General features: G+C 37.4%; 1 protein-coding gene across 6 annotated transcripts in view; it reads right to left on the bottom strand.

The window, feature by feature from the left end:
• The window catches only part of AHCYL2 (adenosylhomocysteinase like 2), a 188,652-nt gene that overhangs the window by 132,246 nt on the left and 35,116 nt on the right, over window positions 1–21,290 (bottom strand). For 2 of the 6 annotated variants that reach the window (XM_060415127.1, XM_060415126.1), the window contains exon 2: window positions 7,669–7,815. The exons of the other annotated variants lie outside the window; for them this stretch is intronic. The gene's annotated coding sequence lies outside the window, so the exon portion shown is untranslated. The remainder of the gene's footprint in view (window positions 1–7,668; window positions 7,816–21,290) is intronic. 6 annotated transcript variants of the gene reach the window in all.

Raw genomic sequence — 21,290 nt, 5'->3', positions numbered from 1 at the left:
GGAAATCTTGAAAATAAATTATTCACAGTAAAACAATAATCCAAATTAAATAATTCATTAACCAGGCTGAATTATTCCATTGTAGAAAAGTTTAAAGATATTTAAACAGCTTTAATATTTGGATCTCCATTTTGTTTTTTAAAGCCTCAGGATGTCTTTTTATTCTATTCCTGGGAGGTTTCTTTTCTAAGGTCACAAGATCAAATCAGACCAGATTAGTAAACTGGTTTCAAAGTAAAAAATGACCACCTCATGCTATTTGGAAGCTAATATGAAACAAGATAGTGATGTGAGTTCAGGCCTCAGGGCCTGTAGTGCAAGAAGTACTGCTCTATTCATAAAATCATAGAACATAATAAATCTCTTTGTTTTAAAAATAACCAGTGAATGCTAGTAGAATCAAAGCAAAAGGAATTACCTGAAGAACACCCAAAATATAAAGCTTTAGCCTCCTGAAATGTTTGATAAATTAAAGTTTAACCCAAGTCTGGTAGTTTCTAATCACTACCTTACCTTCGCAAAAATATACTTGTTTAGCTTATATATTTATCACAAAACATTTTAAGTATATTAAGAGGTATAAAAAATAGGGGACTTCTATTTCCTGCCAATATGGGGTAACATGTAAAGGACTGACCTATCTGCCTCAAAGAACAAACAAAAGAACAAAAATATACCACGAAATGTTTTGAAGACACTGCTCATCGCACAATGAACAAAGGACAGTGATGCCTGAGAGACAAGCAAGGTGAGATCTAGGAATGCCTCAACTTACTTCCTTGAGACTTATTTTCAGGTCATAGTCAGGGAGCCCAGCAGACTAACTTAGTTGAGGAGATGAAGTTGAGACTTGGCAGGACAGAGTGCTGGAAAATAGAGGGCTGTAGAGAGACAATACTCTGGAGACAAGTGTTCAGAATCTCCTTAAGTATTCAGATGAGTGAAAACCCCATAATGTATAGAGTACTGGGTAGAGAATAATTACCCTAGAGGGAAAACTGCTCTGGCTCTACCTAATAAATCTTAAAAGCAAGACCAGAAAGGATCAAACTATCAATAACTTAACTGTGATACAAAACAAAGATAAAGACTCAGTACTCAACAAGGTAAAATTCCCACATTTGGAACATAAGAAGGGGCTTCCCAGTGGCGCCAGTGGTAAAGAAAAGAATCTGCCTGCCAATGGAGGAGACACAAGAGACTTGGGTTTGAAACCTGGGCTGGGAAGATCCCCGGAAGAGAAAATGGCAACCCACTCCAGTATTCTTGCTGGGAAAATCCCAGGGACAGAGGCTACAGCCCATGGGGTCACAAAAAGTCAGACACAACTGAGCACAGCATAGTGGAACCTGAGCAAGTTTGGTGGTGGTGGTAGTTTAGTTGCTAAGTCACATCTAACTCTTGCAATCCCATACTATAACCCGCCAGACTCCTCTGTCTATGGGATTTCCCAGGCAATACTGGAGTGGGCTGCCATTTCCTTCTCCAGGGCTAAGTAAGCTTACCAGACATGTAAAGAATCAGGAAGATATGACCTATACAATGAGAAAAATTGGGATTTACTTGGCAGTTCAATGGTTAAGACTCTGCATTTCCACTGCAGGGAGCATGAGTTCAATCCCTGGTCTAGGAACTAAGATTCCTGCATGCAAAAAAAAAAAAAGGAGGGGGAGAAAAATCAATCAGCTGAAACCAGCACAGAAGTGACACAAATGTTAGAATTACTAATACCAGACAAGGGGATTAAAACAGTTATTATACCTGTATTCTATACTCAAAAAAACTACTGTAGAAACATAAGAGAGATTTTTTAAAGGTCTACATCAAACTTCCCTGGTGGCTCAGAGGATAAAACGTCTGCCTGCAATGCAGGAGACCCAGGTTCGATCCCTGGGTTGGGAAGATCCCCTGGAGAAGGAAATGGCAACCCACTCCAGTATTCTTCCCTGGAGAATCCCATGGACAGAGGAGCCTGGCGGGCTACAGTCCATGGGGTCACAAAGAGTCGGACATGACTGAATGACTTAACTTTCACTTTCACATCAAACTTCCAGGGATAGAAACTATGAGATGAAAAACTCACTGGATAGAATTAACAGAAGATGTGACAAAACCAAATTAAGAGATGCATGAACTTGAAGACACAACAAAAGAAACTATCCAAATGAACCAGAGAGGAAAAAAGGGTGAAAAAGACCATCAGTGAGTGTAACCCTTTAAGCAGCTTACTATACATGTAATTTGAACTCCCTGAAGGAGATGGAAAAAGGACAGAAAAATATTTTAAAAACAATAACGGCCAAAATTTTCAAATTTGATAAAAACAATATATCTATAGGTCCAAGATGCTGAATGGACCCCAAGAATGAGAACACAAGGACAACTAAATCAGAAACATATTAATCAAATTGTCCAAACCACTGGTAAAAAAACAATCTTAAAAAGCAGTCAGAAAAAAAGAGAAACAAAGATAAGGACGGCAAAAGATTTCTCATCAGAAACAGTGCAAGTCAATAGTGAAGAAACAGCTTTAAAGGAAAAAAATTGTCAACCTTCAATTCCATAGTCAGCAAAAAAGATATTTCAAAAATGAAGGTGAAATAAAAACATTTTCTGATACACAAAAGAATTATTTAACACTAGGGCACACTAGAAGAAATGTTAAAATACACCCTTTAAGTAGAAAGACTATACCAGATGAAAATTTCAATCTGCACAAAGAAATGAAGGATATCAGAAAGAATAACAAAAAAAAAAAAAAAAAGAAAGAAAGAAAGAAAGAATAACACATGGATATTTTACGAAATTTTTTTCTTATTATTTAGATCTCTTTCTAAGATAGTTTATTATTGATATAAAAATAAATCATAAGAAGGATAGGGTTCATAAGGAGAAAATCTATGACAAAAACTGCATAAAGGCTGAGAGGGAAGAAAGGGGAGTTTATCTTCTATTGTATAAGAACCATTGTAAACTTTAACTTTTTTAGTTTGTTGTAAACTTTTTATACTATAAGGGAAAACACAAGGAAAACATCATTTAAAGACAAACTGTGATAAGATGAAGACGTATACTATAAGTCAAATTTTAAACAACTATTACAACAAAAAAAGAACGATGAAAATAATTAATCAATGCAAAATATGACAGAAAGAAAAAATGGAACTAGAACAGATGAGACATATAGAAAATAAACAGCAAGATAGTAGATTTAAATCTAACCTTATCAAAAATGAGTTTAAACATAAGTGATTCAAAAAAATCAACCGAAAAACAGACTGTCTGGATAAATGTATATGGCCAGCTGAGTCCCTTTGTTGCTCACCTGAAACTATCACAACATTGTTAATCAGCTGTACCCCAGTACAAAATAAAAAGTTAAAAAAAAAAAGCCAAAAAAACATTGTCAAATGAATTAAAGCAAATCCAACTATACGCTATATACACTTACTGTGCTTCAGTTCAGTTCAGTTCAGTCGCTCAGTCGTGTCCAACTCTTTGAGACCCCATGAATTGCAGCACGCCAGGCCTCCCTATCCATCACCAACTCCTAGAGTTCACTCAGACTCACGTCCATCGAGTCCGTGATGCCATCCAGCCATCTCATCCTCTGTCGTCCCCTTCTCCTCCTGCCCCCAATCCCTCCCAGCATCAGAGTCTTTTCCAATGAGTCAACTCTTCGCATCAGGTGGCCAAAGTACTGGAGTTTCAGCTTTAGCATCATTCCTTCCAAAGAACACCCAGGGTTGATCTCCTTCAGAATGGACTGGTTGGATCTCCTTGCAATCCAAAGGACTCTCAAGAGTCTTCTCCAACACCACAGTTCAAAAGCATCAATTCTTCGGCACTCAGCCTTCTTCACAGTCCAACTCTCACATCCATACATGTGACCATAGCCTTGACTAGACGGACCTTAGTCGGCAAAGTAATGTCTCTGCTTTTGAATATGCTATCTAGGTTGGTCATAACTTTTCTTCCAAGGAGTAAGCGTCTTTTAATTTCATGGCTGCAGTCACCATCTGCAGTGATTTTGGAGCCCAAAAAAATGAAGTCTGACACTGTTTCCACTGTTTCCCCATCTATTTCCCATGAAGTGATGGGACCAGATGCCATGATCTTAGTTTTCTGAATGTTGAGCTTTAAGCCAAATTTTTCACTCTCCACTTTCACTTTCATCAAGAGGTTTTTCAGTTCTTCTTCACTTTCTGCCATAAGGGTGGTGTCATCTGCATATCTGAGGTTATTGCTATTTCTCCCGGCAATCTTGATTCCAGCTTGTGTTTCTTCCAGTCCAGCGTTTCTCATGATGTACTCTGCATAGAAATTAAATAAGCAGGGTGACAATATACAGCCTTAACGCACTCCTTTTCCTATTTGGAACCAGTCTGTTGTTCCATGTGTCCAGTTCTAACTGTTGCTTCCTGACCTGCATACAGATTTCTCAAGAGGCAGTCCAGGTGGTCTGGTATTCACATCTCTTTCAGAATTTTCCACAGTTTATTGTGATCCACACAGTCAAAGGCTTTGGCATAGTCAATAAAGCAGAAATAGATGTTTTTCTGGAACTCTCTTGCTTTTTCCATGACCCAGTGGATGTTGGCAATTTGATCTCTGGTTCCTCCGCCTTTTCTAAAATCAGCTTGAACATCAGGAAGTTCATGGTTCACGTATTGCTGAAGCCTGGCTTGGAGAATTTTGAGCATTACTTTACTAGCAGTTGAGATGAGTGCAATTGTACGGTAGTTTGAGCATTCTTTGGCATTGCCTTTCTTTGGGATTGGAATGAAAACGGACATTTTCCAGTCCTGTGGCCACTGCTGAGTTTTCCAAATTTGATGGCATATTGAGTGCAGCACTTTCACAGCATCATCTTTCAGGATTTGAAACAGCTCAACTAGAATTCCATCACCTCCATTAGCTTTGTTTGTAGTGATGCTTTCTAAGGTCCACTTGACTTCACATTCCAGGATGTCTGGCTCTAGATTAGAGATCACACCATCATGATTATCTGGGTTGTAAAGATCTTTTTCGTATAGTTCTTCTGTGTATTCTTGCCACCTCTTCTTAATATCTTCTGCTTCTGTTAGGTCCAGACCATTTCTGTCCTTTATCGAGCCCATCTTTGCATGAAATGTTCCCTTGGTATCTCAAATTTTCTTGAAGAGATGTCTAGTCTTTCCCATTCTGTTCTTTTCCTCTATTTCTTTGCATTGATCACTGAAGAAGGCTTAGTCACTTGGAACTCTCCAACTCTTTGCGACCCCGTGGACTGTAGCCTGCCAAGCTACTTTCTCCATGGGGATTCTCCAGGCAAGAATACTGGAATGGAAAGTCTATCCCTTCTCCAGGGGATCTTCTGACCCAGGAATCAAGCTGGGGTCTCCTGCATTGCAGGTGAGCTATCAGGGAAGCCCCATATACAGTTAGAATGGCTAAAAATAAAGATTTCTGATACCAAATGTTGACAAGGATGTGGAGGAACTCAAACCACTGCCAATGAGACTATAAAATGGCAAAGCCACTTTGCAGTTTCTTAAACATACACTAATATGATCCAACTATTCCACTCCTAGATATTTAACAAAGAGGAATGAAAGCATATGTCTACAAACACTTCTACACAGATGTTCACAGAAGCATTATTTATAATCACCCCAAGCTGGAAATATCCCAAATGTCTGTCAACAAGTGAAAAACAAAGCTAAAGCTTTTCTAGCCATACAATGGAATACTACTAAGCAATAAAAAGGAACGAGCCTCTGACCACTAACAATATGAATAAATCTCAAAATAATAATGCTAAGTGAATGAAGTATAATATCCCCCACCTTCACAAAAGAGTATATATTGTATGGTTACATTTAATAAAATTCTAGAAAATGCAGACTTATCTATTATAAAGCAGATCACTGATTGCCTAGGTGAGGTAGTAGGAAGGAGCAGAAGACTTGAGAAGTGATATATTCTTTAACTTAATATATATTCTTTAACTTAATTGTGATAATAGTTTCATGGTTGAATACCAATGTCAAAACTTTCCAAGCTGTATAGTTTTTAAATATGTTCAGTTTATTGTTTGTCAATTATACTTCTATAAAACTATAAAAAATTTCATATGTGTCTCTTTTCTAGTAGGTAGATATTTATTTATAGTTCAATATGTCTAATGAATATAGATTTATTCAGGTTTTTATTTCTTCCAGAGTCAGTTTTGATAAGTTAGTTTTATTTCTAATGTCTATTATTATTTCTTCTTTGATATGAGTTATTCAAGGCATGCATTTAAGTTTCCAGATAAAGTTACTTTGATCATCTTTTGGTTTAATTTCGATAGCAACTGGAGTAAGAGAACATAGTCTCCATAATACCATTCACTGGTTTTGTTGAGACTTACTTTACAAATTCAGTATGTGTTCAGTTTTTTTTAAGTTACTTAAAAAGAAAGTATATTCTCAAGTATTAGCTGCAGGGCTCTGTAGAGGCCCACCAAATCTAACTTGTTGCTTTTCAACTCTTCTCAAATTTGTCAGTTTGACCAATTATTGAAAAAGATGTTCTTTATAGCTCCATATTTTTCTTATAATTTCTTCCTGTATTCATTCTTTCTATATATTTAATATTCTATCTATATTCTACCTATATAAAATTTGAGGCCATACTATTGAATGCATACTGATTTGGAGTTAGAATAGCCTCCTTATAATATTTTATGATGATTTTTAACTATAATAATAATTGTTACCTTCAAGTTAACTTTGCCTACTATTATCCTGCTGTACTAGCTTTCTTTTAGAAAATGTTTTTCCATACCTTTCTTCCAATCTCTCTGATTCCTTATATTTTATTAAGTATGCCTGCTATAAACTGCATAGAGATGGATTATTTCTACTTATTCTGACAATGTTTCAATCATCTATTACTGCATTAAAAAGAGAAAAAGAAAACTACTCCCAAACAATGGTAAATGATGATTATTTATTATGATTCTGTAGGCCAGAAATTCTAATAGGGCACAGCAGAGACAAAGTGTCTCTGATCCACAATGTCTGGAACCTCAGATGGGATGGATGACTTGAATGGATGAAGATGGCTGGGACGTCTCAAGAGGAGCTATTTGGCTGGGGCAATGGCACCCCACTCCAGTACTCTTGCCTGGAAAATCCCATGGACGGAGGAGCCCGGTAGGCTGCAGTCCATGGGGTCGCAAAGAGTCGGACATGACTGAGCAACTTCACTTCACTTCGGTTCTCTCCAGGTGATGTTTGCTAGGGCTGGACTGTCCAATATGATTCCTTCACACATTCACATGACTGACAGTTGATGCTGGTTGTTTGGTGGTAGCTCACTGGGGCTATCAACCACCGCCTACACATGTCCTCTCCATTTGACCTGGGCTTCTCATAGCATGGTGGCTGGTTCTGAGAGCAAGTATTCCAAGAGGCATACAAAGGCAGAAGCTGCTCGCCTTCTTATGACCTAGTCTTGGAAGTCCCATTCAATTGTCACACAAGCCACTATGCAATCCCAGATTCAAAAGGAGGAGAGAAATAGACTTCACCTCTGAATGGCAAGAAGGGAAGAGATTGATGACAGCCACTTTGGAGACAAAGTTACCACAAACCACCCTCTGGCCCCAACAAATCCCTCCCACATGCAAAATACACTCACCCTCTCCTAAGACCTCCAAAAGTCTCATCTGATTATGGCATCAGCTTGATGTCCAGAATCTTGATATCTAATTCAGGTCCAGGTGTGATTGAGGTTCCTCAGATGCAGTTCCTCAGGTACAGCTACTGGAGTATTATTCCTCTTGATCTGAATAAAGAGACAAATTATCTGCTCCCACACACCCAACATATAATCGCACAATAGTAAGACTGACTTAGTAAAACCACCACAGACACTTTCATTCAAAATATGAAGAAGGAACAGGAGATATATAGCAGTTATTTTTTTTCCACAGCAATTGTGAAATTTAATCAAATATCACCAGTTTCTTGGTTACAGCCTAGCCTTATTTCCTGAGAGTGATTCTTCAAAATTTGGCTCCACCCTGAGTCATCCTTCTTTTTACATAAGAGATGCTTAATATCTGCAGTGGAGTAGCCTTCTTAGCCTGCTTCCTGCCTGTAGATGGTTGGGAAGTTCAAAGGCCTATTTTCATTTTTTATTGTCTCTGCTCCTTTTACTTCATGCTGACGTTGCTATAATCAGTACATACAGTCTATTAAAAACTCTTGCAGATTTCCTATGACTCTTATAGGGAGTTCACTTCAATAGACAGAGCTATACTCATTTTCTCTATTTTAATTTTTATGTGAGGCTACTGTAAGAAAATACCCTTAAAATTCTTAGAAGCCCTATTGTCTAATAAAGAGAATCTAGGATATATTCCCTTTAGATCTTTAGACTTTTTTTTTTTGTAGCTGAAAAGTTCTACAAGGCACTGCCTTAAATCTTTCAGAAGTCTTATTAACAAAGGGATTTCTAGTTGCATCCTTGAGATCTTTACTTTGAGGTGATGTTTTATTGGCATTATGTTTAACTTAATCTTTGCTCTGAAGCCATTTCTTTAGAAATCATTGGCTATCTGGAGCAACTAGGGATGAGGAAAAGTTTTTCATTTCCTAACCTAACAACAGAGCTTGGGTTAGAAATATTTTCCCTCTAAGTTCTGCTTGAAAACTGAATAGTTCATTTTTTAGCTCATTCATCTCTGTATTTTCACCTTATCATGAGAAGTTAGGTAACACTTTTCAACCTTCTGTCTAGAAAACTTCTTAGATAAAATGAATATATTAAATACATTTTCTATCTCTCATGTGCCCACACGTGTCAATATTAATAAACCTTGTACCATCATCACCACATAACAAAGTTTCCTTTTTATCCAGCCTCTAGTAATACTTTTTCGTTTTTCAAAACTTCACCAACAGTCTCCTCAAGGTCCCTCCAGCCTCTGTCCACTGCCAAGTCCCAAAGCCAATCCATATTTTAGATTATAACAGCACTTCACTTCTAGGTACCAAATTCTGTTTCATTTATCTATTGTTATAAACAAACTACCTCAAAGTCTACTGGCATAGAACTACAACCATTTTATTATGCTCATAATTCCGAGGGCCAGGAACTCAGACAAGGCACAGGAGGAAAGGCTTACGTCTGCCCTGTGACCTCTGGGACCTCAGGTGGGGTGACTCTAATGGCTGCTGCTGATGACTAGACTAGGTCCATGTGCTTGATATCTGGGTTTTTCTCCATATGATGTCTGCTGGGTCTAGAATATCCAAGATGATTCCTTAACTCACTTACATGGGTAGCAGTTGATGCTGGCAGTTGGCTGGGAACTCATTTGTGCCTCTTCATCTGGCTTGGGCTTCTCACAGCATGACAGCTAGGTCCCCAGAATGAATATTCCATGGGAGAACACTCAAAAAAGGAATGTTCAAAAAGGCTAGATAGAAGCAGCAAAGTTTCTCATGTCCCAGCCCTGAAAGTCCCAGGATGTCACTTCTGGCACACTCTATTGCTTAAGCAAGTCACAAAAGCCAGCCCAGATTCAAGGTGAATGGAGGAAAAAACTCTACCTGTAGGTGGGAGGATGGTACACATGTCAACCATCTTGGAAACATGATAGAACAGACACTCTGTCTTTCAACTGGTAAGTGTAATTCATACACTTTAGTATGATTACTGATGCATTTGAACTTATTTCTACCATCTTTTACTGTGCTTTTAATTCATCCTATCTCTTCTATGATATTTATCACATTTTTGATTCCTGCTTTCTTTTATATTGAACAAGTATACAAATCATAAGCTCAATAAATTATCACAAGTGAGACAATCATGTAACAACCACCAAGGTCAAAAAATGTAATGTTATTGGCACTCCAGAAATCTCTCTCTTGCCCCCTCCCTAATCACTAACCCCTCCCTCTTCCTCAAAGATTGAGTCATGACTTCTAATATACGTTAGAGTTTTTAGCTGTATATAGATAAAATCATATAGTAATACTCTTTCTCTGGCTTCCCGCATTCAGCATTATCATTATTCAAACATGATCTTATACATGCCAGCAGTTTATTCATTTCCATTGCTTTACAGTATTCCATTGCATGAATATACAATCTATCCATTCTACCACTGACATTGTCCACTGAGTTTTAAATTTCAACAACTATATTTTTTAAAGTTCCACTTTTCAAAAAAAAAAATCTGTAGGACACCTTTAGCTGTGGGAATCCTGTGGCTTACACTGAAGATATTCCTATACAGAAGTTTTACATTTGCTTCATCCTGATATCATGGGACCATCACTAATTTAGGACTACTTTATCCATTAATTTCTCGGCTTTGGGTTCCCCAAACTGTAGAGAAAAAGGGACACTCTAAACCAAGGTTACAACAGAAGTTCATGGTAACAAATTCTCAGAACTCACACAGTGTGGATGAACTTCCTTGACATCTATATCACTGGAAAAGATTTTTTTTTTTCTTATCAACTTTTCAACAATATGGCAAACTTTTGAGGAACTAGCTTTACGGAGGGAAGTAGCAAAGTCCCTTTTTCCTGTATGGCCGTTAAAACTGAAACCTTTTATTTACCTAGGGCAGCCATAACTTTAGCGTATGTACCTACAACTTTGGTTTTAAATACCCTCTTCACTTTTCCCACTGAGGATTTTCTTTTTTTTTTTTTTTTTTCACAAGCTCAGCTACTGGATTTAAAATAACATTTATTAAATTCTATCTGGCACTTGACTAGTGTTCTTTTTGTCTTCTGTCACATGTAAAACATATGACAGGGAAAACAAAAACAAAGGCAACAGGAAGGAAAATTCAGAAAGATAAAAAAAGAAAAAAAAACCCTGCCTTTTATCACAAACAGGACAGAGCATTCACAGATCCAAGGTTATCTGCACTAAGAAGATTCTAACTAAAGGAATATATGAAAAAAAATAATAAATAAATAAACTAAAGGAACGCATGTACACACTATCCTATCCAAATCTCTTTGTGCTCTAGTGGTTAATGGAAGAGGTATACCTACCATTCAGGCAGGTATACCAAGGCAGTTCTAATCCTTTAATCAGGGTAATCCAGATTATACACTGAGGAAAGGTCTAAGGGAAATGAAATATGAACTGTTAAGCTATACCCAGCAGTCTCCTAATGAGCTTCATCTGCTTTTCAGTAAATCATTGACTTCTACCAAGTACTGAATAATTTATTCTGCAGGAATAAAGAGACCTGAGTAAAGTACTTTTCATCAGTAGTGTAAGTAAAGACACTATTCAGCTAAAAGCGAGTAGTCAGGGGAGAAAATGGAAATAAGCAACAGTAAATGAAATTCAGACACTAGGACAATTATCCACAAAATATATCTTTTAATATCCATAAAAAATCCATGTAATCTACAAATGATTTATTTGCTATATATAATGTACAAAGCATTGTATTAAATGACAGAGTACAAATATAATTAAGAATCAAGCAATTTATCACATAAGATAGAGCTATAAATATCATAAACTTTAAAGTGACCTCTAATATGGGACACAAAAGAAATCATTTAGGAAGGGAAAAACTTTAAAAATTAAGAAGCCTACTTATATTGTAAGTATACTACATATTGTAAGTATTTCACTTGTATGAAGTGTCCAGAACTGGAAAATCTATAGACATAGAAAATAGATTAATGGTTGCCTGGAGAGGCATGGTGGTGTAGTGGGAGGAGTAGGGAATAACTACTCTGAGGTTTCTTTTGGGGATACAGAAAATGTTCTAAAAGTAGACTATGGTGATTGGTCACATAACTCTGTAAATACACAAAAGCACTCAACTGTATACCTTAAGTGAATGAACTTCATATTATAAAATTTTACTTCAATAAAGTTATTAAAAAGGAGGGGTCTATTTATATCCCCAAAGCTAGAACATCCTACTAAAAGAGAAACTCAGAACATGAAGCAATATTCAAGATCCTTTTTATGTTTGTTCTATTTAAACAAATGAAAGACTGAAGCCCAGCATTAATGTTGTCTCTAAAGAAGCATAAATTCTACCAAAACTCCCTAATGCCTCCTTCAAAATTATACCATTTTCCCTCCTTTAGCATGAAGAACTTCCCAGACCAGGGATGGAACCTGAGCCTATGCAGTGGAAGCACAGAATCTTATCCACTGGACTGCCTGGGAAGTCCCTAAAGTTATAGTTTTTTTAATATATAGATCTTTCTATCTGGTTATATTATAAATACTCTGGTCAAGCTGAATTTCTTTAGGGTCAAGCTGATGAAAACAAGATCCTCAAGATAGCATAGAGATTTAAAAATCATCCCACAACTGCCAAAATTCATACTTGGAAATTACCAATTTAAATTAGAACTTAGAATAAAAGGGGAGTAGACTGGAACAGCAAATTTGCTAAAAAGTCTTCAAAAGAAATTATCTCATTTTCACTCTCTCTAGACATTTCCCTCATCAATTTTTTCTTAAAACAGGTAATTTGATACTTTCAGTGCTTATTCTCTTATGTTTAAAGGACTGTGAAATAAATAGAAAGTGTTACTACCATTTATTCAATTACACAAGACTAAAAAACTTATCATCCTCTCATAACACAGAGCATCCACCTCAACACACAAATGTCACCAAATTCCATCATTTCTGTCATCTTACTATTTCTCTTATTGTGGTTCCTCTTCTCTATCTCCTGTCTTAGGTAAGGCCCTTATCCTCTCTTACTTAGATAACCACAACAGCCTGACTATTCTCTTTGTCTTTAATACTGGTCTCACCCCACCTCCAATGTATTATCTACTACCATTCCAGTCTAATAAGGCTAAAGTGAACCAAACTGGAGGGCAAACACACATACACACACACACTCTCTCTCTCCATCCCTCCTTCCCTCCCTCTAAACTAAATTGATATTTTAAATTAAATTGATATTTTCTGTTCAAGTTACTTTATAACCCATTTTTTTCCCACTTAAAACTTAATGACCACTTCCCTTTCTTATTAAGCAAACTTGTGCACATAGTTTCTGTTGGCTGAATATTATTACATAGGCTCAGATGGTAAAGAATCTGCCTGCAATGCAGGAGGCTTGGATTCGATACCTGGGTTGGGAAGATCCTCTGGAAAAAGGAATGGCTACCCACTCCAGTATTCTTGTCTGGAGAACCCCATGGACAGAGAAGTGTAGCAGGCTACATTCCATGGGGTCTCAAAGAGTAAGACATGACTAAGCAACTAAGCACATACCATATTTTACCATATCTTCACAACATAAATAATATATTCATGCTGTGCATGTTGCATGCTCAGTCACTTCAGTCATGTCCAACTCTATGCAACCCACGGACAGTAGCCCACCAGGCTCCTCTGTCCATGGGATTCTCCAGGCAAGAATACTGGAGTGGGCTGCCATGCCCTTCTCCAAGGGATCTGCCTGACCCAGGAATCAAACTGGTGTTTCCTGCATCTCCTGAATGGTGGGTGGATTCTTTACCCACTGAGATACCTGTGAAACCACCTAGATAACATAATGGACATATTTTTTATTAGGGTAACTCTATCTAGATATATCACTCATTATCACCGAGTAAATGATACATTCTACTTCTGAACAGAAGCTTTCAGAGAAATGCATGGTTCTATCAAGTCTCATTTTCCTCCACCACAAGGGCAACATCTCAGATAAGAGCTGCATCTCTAGCCTTGGTTCTGGAACAGAGCCACATGACAGATATGCAGTGAGCGCAAATAATAATCTCTTGCTATTATAAGCCACTGAGTGGGGAATTATTTGTTACCACAACCTAACCTGGCCTAAACTGATTTACATAGTATACTATATTATATATTGTATCACAAGGAAGGACTCTGACCTGGTTTTGAAGATATACTGTGCTTAAAACCCTTTGAGGACACTCATGTGCCTACCGGAGTCAAAATTCCAGCATAGTTATCAAGGCCCTTTCTGATATGGTCCTGCTTGTTTCTCCAGTCTCATTTCCTGAGACTCCCCTTTATATTCCATATTCTGATCATAATGGCCTATTTTAAGATTTCTCGACACATGATGTTGGCCTTTAACTTATCCCACCCCAATCAACCCAAAACTGTACTTCCTTTAAAAATCCACTTAAACAGAATTTCCTCTGTGAAGGCTCACATCAACATGCCTCCATTAAACACAACTGGTTGCTCTTTCCTGAGTACCACCACAGGATTCTGAACATCCTCCAGCAGACCTTACTTTCCTATTCTGTAAAAATTTATATTTATCTTTCCAACTACACTGTGACTTCCTTGAAAGAAAAGACTTCGTTTTATTCATCTTTGGAGTCCAGATCTAATGCAGTGTTTGGCACATAATAGAGGATCAATATAAGTTTATGAAAAGTGCTAACACACAGTCTTTTTCCAGCGAAGCTGTATACAAAAAGATGAGACAGGCTCTTTCCCCATGCTAAAAGATAAATACCTGACCTATTCTACTCTTATTTTGTTTCCACTTTCTTTATTAAGAATAATCTTCCAGATTGGGAAGGACAGTATACATATGGTTAAGTGAAAATTGAAGCCTGAGACAGAAGAAAAGATAATAAGAGAGCATCCAGTAGCTCAAGTTTTTGTACAGAGAGGAAACTATCGATAGAACAGAAAGACCACCTATTGAATGAGAGAAGATATGTGCAAAAAAATATATCTGATAAGGGAGGAATATCCGAAATACATAAAGAACTCATACAAGTCATTAGCAAAAAAGGAAAAAAAAACACCAAATTAAAATTCAGGCAAAGGACGTGAAAGACATTTTTACAAAGATAACATACAGATAGCTAACAGGTACATGAAAAGATGCTCAACACCACCAACCATGAGGGAAATGCAAATCTAAACCACAATGAGACACCATCTCACACCTGTTAGAAGGACAACACGAAGACAAATAATATGTGCTGGTGAGGATGTAGAGAAAAGAGAACCTTCTGCACTGTGGGAAAGTAAATTGGTGCAACCATTATGAAAAACAGTATGGAGATACCTCACAAAATTAAAAACATAACTACCATATGATCTATAGATTGCATACCTATGTATTTATCCAAAGAAAACAAAACACTAGTTCAAAAACATACATGTACCCCTATGTTCACTGCAACATTATTTACAATAGCCAAGATATGGGAGCAACCTAAGTGTCTCAACAGATGAATGGAAAAGAAGATATATATATACACACATATATATATGTATATATATACACAAACAAACAATGAAATATTTTTTATCCATAAGAGAGAAAGAAATCTTGCCATCTATGACAACACAGATGGATCTAGAAAGAACTACACTAAGTGAAACAAGTCAGAGAAACACAAATACTGCATTTCACTTTTATGTGAAATCGAAAAAACAAAACAAGTAAACACAAACAACTAAACAAAAATAGCCATAGATACAGAGAACAACCAGAGCACAGGCGATGGGGGAAAGAGAGAAATTAGGTGAGGGAGATTAAGAGAGACAGATTTTCAGTAACAAAATAAATGAGTCAAATGTATTTGTGTGGGGAATATAGTCAATAATCATGTTTTATCTTTGTATGATGAGGACAGACAGTAACTAGACTTGACATGATGATCACTTTGAAATGTATAAAAATAGCAAATCATTATGCTGTGTACCAAGAAATGACAGTGTTGTGGGTCAATTATACTTCAAATATATACATGAAACTAACAAATTAATTCATAGAAGAAGAAATCACATTTGTACTTACCACAGGCAAGGACTAAAGAGGGGGAATTTGATGAAGACAAGCAAAAAGCACAAACTAAGATAACTAAATACTAGGGATGTAATGTACAATATGATAAAAATAATTAACATTGCTAAATATTATATATGAAAGTTGTCAGAAAAAATTCTAAGAGTTCTCTTCACAAAAGAGAATTTTTTTTTCTATTTCTTTAATTTTGTATCCATATGAAGTGCTGGATATTCACTAACTTACTGTGATAATCATTTCATGAGGTATGTAAGTTAAATCACTATGCTGTATACCTTAAACATATGGTATATATCAATTATATCCATATAAAACTGGAAAGGGAAAAAAAAAGTTTCACAAGGATTTCTAGCAATATTCTATGTCAGCCTATGACAGAATAGGGAAGAGGTAAAGAAAGCACTAGAAGCCAGAATGGGTTCAATAAGAAAAAAATCACGCTAACCTAATTTAAAAACTACAAGATTGAGAGATCAGAGAAATAACATAGAGTAGGTCAAATACATCTCATTGAGATCAAAGTAAAGTTTCTTACGTTCATTAGGTGACAGATTGAGAATAAGCTGAACCATCTCAGATTATTCATAAATGGTTGATATTGAGAAATGGAGTAATTTCCTGCCATATCAGAAAACAAGGATGTCACAGTCACAAGCAATTGCAGCCACCAAGGGTGGTCAAACTAGTGAGCCCTGAGGGAACTCAGGAAGGAAAGAATATATGTCATCTAGCAGCCATCAGACTGCAGCCACTCCCAATGACCCCTGAGGGAACTTAGGGCGTGAAAACACAGAACACTGTCCCCAGATAGGAAGATGCATATCAAAAAAATGATTCCAGAGAGGCCAGACTCCTGTATTTCCCCATACACAGGAAAGCGCTAAATTCCTTACCTTGACATTTCTGGTTTACCAGTAATCTTGTGACTTTCCAGATTACCTGCCCTTCGTAGCAAAACTCCTACATATCCTAGCTCCTCCCCTCACCCCTTGGAGCACTTTCTCAGAGCTATCTGAAACCTGTCTGCAGTCCTCATTTGACCCAGATAAAACTTAATTCCCAAGTCTCATATTGTACAAATTTTTTTCAACAGTATCAGTCTGGATGGAAGGCTCTCAGGTTATCTCAGGGCTCTGTATTTGACCTTACTTTTTTCAGTGTTTATCAACACCCTGAAGTTTCAAGTGGTAGCTTATAAATTTTCCTAGTGATATAAAACCTGGGAAGATTAGGTAATACCATGAAAGTCATAATCGAAAATCAAAACTATCTGAACAGATAGATTGAAACAATGGGCTGCAAATGCAAAATGGAATTTATCAAGGACACATGTAAATGCATTTATCTAAACAAAAGTATGTGACTAGCAAGAAATCAATTTTAAAAAATTTATTGCAAGTTACATAAGTAATTTAAAATATTCTAGTATTTTCATTTTTTTGGCTGCACCGAGTGGCTTGTGCAGTCTTAGCTCCATGACCAGGGATCAAACTCAGGCCCTTGGCAGTGAGCCTGCAAAGCCTTAACCACTGTATCACAAGAGAATTCCCAAGGAATCAATTTTAATATTAGTTGATAATTAGTTGAGAGTTTATTTGACCATAAGCTAAAGATGAAGCTTTGATGTGTACTGCCAGCTTAAAAACTTTACACAAATTTAGTTAATAAAATAACAGTCTAGTGACTGATGGGAGAAGGAAATGGCAACCCACTCTAGTATTCTTGCCTGGAGAATCCCATGGACAGAGGAGCCTGGCAGGCTACACATAGTCCATGGGATCACAAGAGTCGGACATGACTTAATGACTAAACTACCACCACTAGTGACTGAACAGAGAAGAAAATCAGTACAGGTTAGGCAGCTTTCTGAGAATTGTAATTAGAATGTAACCTCTTAAAAGTGGTAACTCACTAACAATGAAAAATAAGAAAGAGAAGTTAAGGAATCAATCCCATTCACCATTGCAACAAAAATAATTAAATATCTAAGAATAAACTTACCTAAGGAGACAAAAGAAGTGTACACAGAAAATTATAAGACATTAATGAAAGAAATCAAAGATGACATAAACAGATGGAGAGATATTCCATGTTTCTGGGTAGGAAGAATCAGTATTGTGAAACACACTCTACAGATTCAGTGTGATCCCTCTCAAATTACCAATGGCATTTTTCACGGAACTGGGACAAAAAATTTCACAATTCATATGGAAACACAAAAGACCCGGAATAGCCAAAGCAGTCTTGAGAAAGAAGGATGGAGCTGGAGGAATCAAGCTTCCTGACTTCAGATTATTCTACAAAGCTACAGTCATCAAGACAGTATCGTACTGACACAAAAACAGAATTATAAACCAATGGAACAAGATAAAAAGCCCAGAAATAAACTCATGTACATATGGGTATCTTATTTTTGACAAAGGAAGCAAGAATATACAATGTGGCAAAGACAGCCTCTTCAGTAAATGATGCTGGGAAAAGTGGACAGCTACATGTAAAAGAATGAAATTAGGACATTTCCTAACACCATACACAAAGATAAACTCAAAATGGATTAAAAACCTAAATGTAAGCCCAGAAACTATAAAACTCTTAGAGAAAAACATAGGCAGAACACTCGATGACATAAATCAAAGCGAGATCTTCTATAACCCACCTCCTAGAACAATGAAAAGAAACAAAAAAAGTAAACAAGTAGGACCTGATTAAACTTAAAAGCTTTCGCACAGCAAAGGAAACACTAAGCAAGGTGAAAAGACAACCCTCAGAATGGGAGAAAATAATAGTAAATGAAACAACTGACAAAGGATTAATTTCCAAAATACACAAGCAGCTCATGCAATTCAATACCAGAAAAACAAACAACCCGATCAAAAAGTGGGGGAAAGACCTAAACAGACATTTCTCCAAAGAAGACATACAGATGGCTAACAAACACATGAAAATATGCTCAACATCACTCACTATTACAGAAACGCAAATCAAAACCACAATGAGATATCACCTCACACCGGTCAGAATGGCCATCATCAAAAAGCCTACAAACAATAAATGCTAGAGAAGGGGTGGAGAAAAGGGAATGCTCTTGCACTGTTGGTAGGAATGTAAACTGATACAGCCACTATGGAAGACAGTACAGAGATTCCTTAAAAAACTAGGAATAAAACCACCATATGACCCAGCAATCCAATCCTAGGCATATACACCAAAATTGAAAAAGACAAAACTGGGAAAAAAACCACCATATGACCCAGCAATCCAATCCTAGGCATATACACCAAAATTGAAAAAGACAAATGTATCCCACTGTTCACTGCAGCACTATTTACAATAGCTAGAACATGGAAGCAACCTAGATGTCCATCGACAGATAAAAGGATAAAGAAGTTGCGGTACATAGACACAATGGAATATTACTCAGCCTTAAAAAGGAACACCTTTGAATCAGTTCTAATGAGGTGGATGAACCTAGAACCTATTATACAGAGTGAAGTAATAAATACCATATTCTAATGCATATATACAAAATCTAGAAAAATGGTACTGAACAATTTATTTTCAGGGCAGCAATGGAGAAACAGATATTGAAAACAGACTTGTGGCCATGGGGAGAGGCGAGGAGAGGGTGAGATGTATGGAAAGAGTAACATGGAAACTTAGCGTATGTAAAATAGATAGCAAACAGGAATTTGCTGTATGGCTAAGGAAACTCAAACAGGGGCTCTGTATCAACCTAGAGGGGTGGGATGGGGAAGGAGACGGGAGGGAAGTTCAAAAGGGAGGGGATATATGTATACCTGTGGCTGATTCACGTTGAAGTTTGACACAAAACAACAAAATTCTGTAAAGCAATTATCCTTCAATAAAAAAGAAATTAATTAAAAAATAAAAGTGATAACTCACCACTTATAACACATTCAGAAGAGGATAACCAGGATGGTAGTACTGGGGCTGGCAAACTAAACCAAATGAAAGACCTGAGAGAATCAGGAATGATATCCACAGAGATGAGAAGATCTGAGATAGTAAAAGTAACATCAGAGCTGTTTCCCAGTTCTTTGAATGACTGTTATATTGAATGGCACAAATTGTGTTTTATAAATTTTGTACTTATTTCCCATGCACACAGTTACAAACGTGCGTGCGTGTGAGTGCATGCTCAGCCGTGCCCAACTCTTTGCAACCCCATGGACTGCGGCCTGTCCATACATCTCTGCCCATGGGATTCTCCAGACATGAACTCTGGAGCAGGTTGCTATTTCCTTCTCCAGGGGATCTTCCTGACCCAGGGATCGAACCCACATCTCCTGCACTGGCAGGCAGATTCTTTACCACTGCACCACCTGGGAAGCCCTAACTTGACATGTAATAAATGCTCAAGAATTCAAAGCTTAAAAATCAACTCAGCTATTGATGGCTAAGCCAACAAAGAGTTGTTACACAGGAGTAACTAATGTGATCTCAATGACACCTCAACAAAAGGATAAAGCTGGAGGAAAAAACTTAAAAACCAAAGTAGAAAGCCTTAACTGAAGCAAGTACACAAGCTATGTAAGGAAGGAATATTACCCTGAAAGTTAGAATTTCTGTCTTCTATCAGATGATGTTCTTGATCAGTCGTGTCCGACTTTTGCAACCCCATAAATCGCAGCATGCCAGGCCTCCCGGTCCATCACCAACTCCCAGAGTTTACTCAAACCCATGTCCAACGAGTCGGTGATGCCACCCAGCCATCTCATCCTCTGTCGTCCCCTTCTCCTCCTGCCCCGAATCCCTCCCAGCATCAGGGTCTTTTCCAATGAGTCAACTCTTCGCATCAGGTGGCCAAAGTATTGGAGTTTCAGCTTTAGCATCAGTCCTTCCAAAGAACACCCAGGACTGATCTCCTTTAGGATGGACTGGTTGGATCTCCTTGCAATCCAAGGGACTCTCAAGAGTCTTTTCCAGCACCACAGTTCAAAAACATCAATTCTTCAGCGCTCAGCTTTCTTCACAGTCCAACTCTCACATCCATACATGACCACAGGAAAAACCATAGCCTTGACTAGACGCACCTTTGTTGGCAAAGTAATGTCTCTGCTTTTTAATATGCTATCTAGGTTGGTCATAACTTTCCTTCCAAGGAGTAAGAATCTTTTAATTTCATGGCTGCAGTCACCATCTGCAGTGATATTGGAGCCAAAAAAAATAAAGTCTGACACTGTTTCCACTGTTTCCCCATCTACTTCCCATGACGTGATGAGACGAGATGCCATGGTCTTCGTTTTCTAAATGTTGAGCTTTGAGCCAACTTTTTCACTCTCCTCTTTCACTTTCATCAAGAGGCTTTTTAGATCCTCTTCACTTTCTGCCATAAGGGTGGTGTCATCTGCATATCCGCAGTTATTGATATTTCTCCCGGCAATCTTGATTCCAGCTTGTGCTTCCTCCAGCCCAGCATTCTTATGATGTGCTCTGCATATAAGTTAAATAAGCAGGGTGA

The sequence above is a fragment of the Ovis aries genome, chromosome 4, assembly GCF_016772045.2.
Source record: "Ovis aries strain OAR_USU_Benz2616 breed Rambouillet chromosome 4, ARS-UI_Ramb_v3.0, whole genome shotgun sequence".
NCBI classification, from domain to species: domain Eukaryota; kingdom Metazoa; phylum Chordata; class Mammalia; order Artiodactyla; family Bovidae; genus Ovis; species Ovis aries.
Note: the sequence above shows the minus strand (reverse complement) of the source record. Positions and strands in the feature narration are given on the sequence as shown.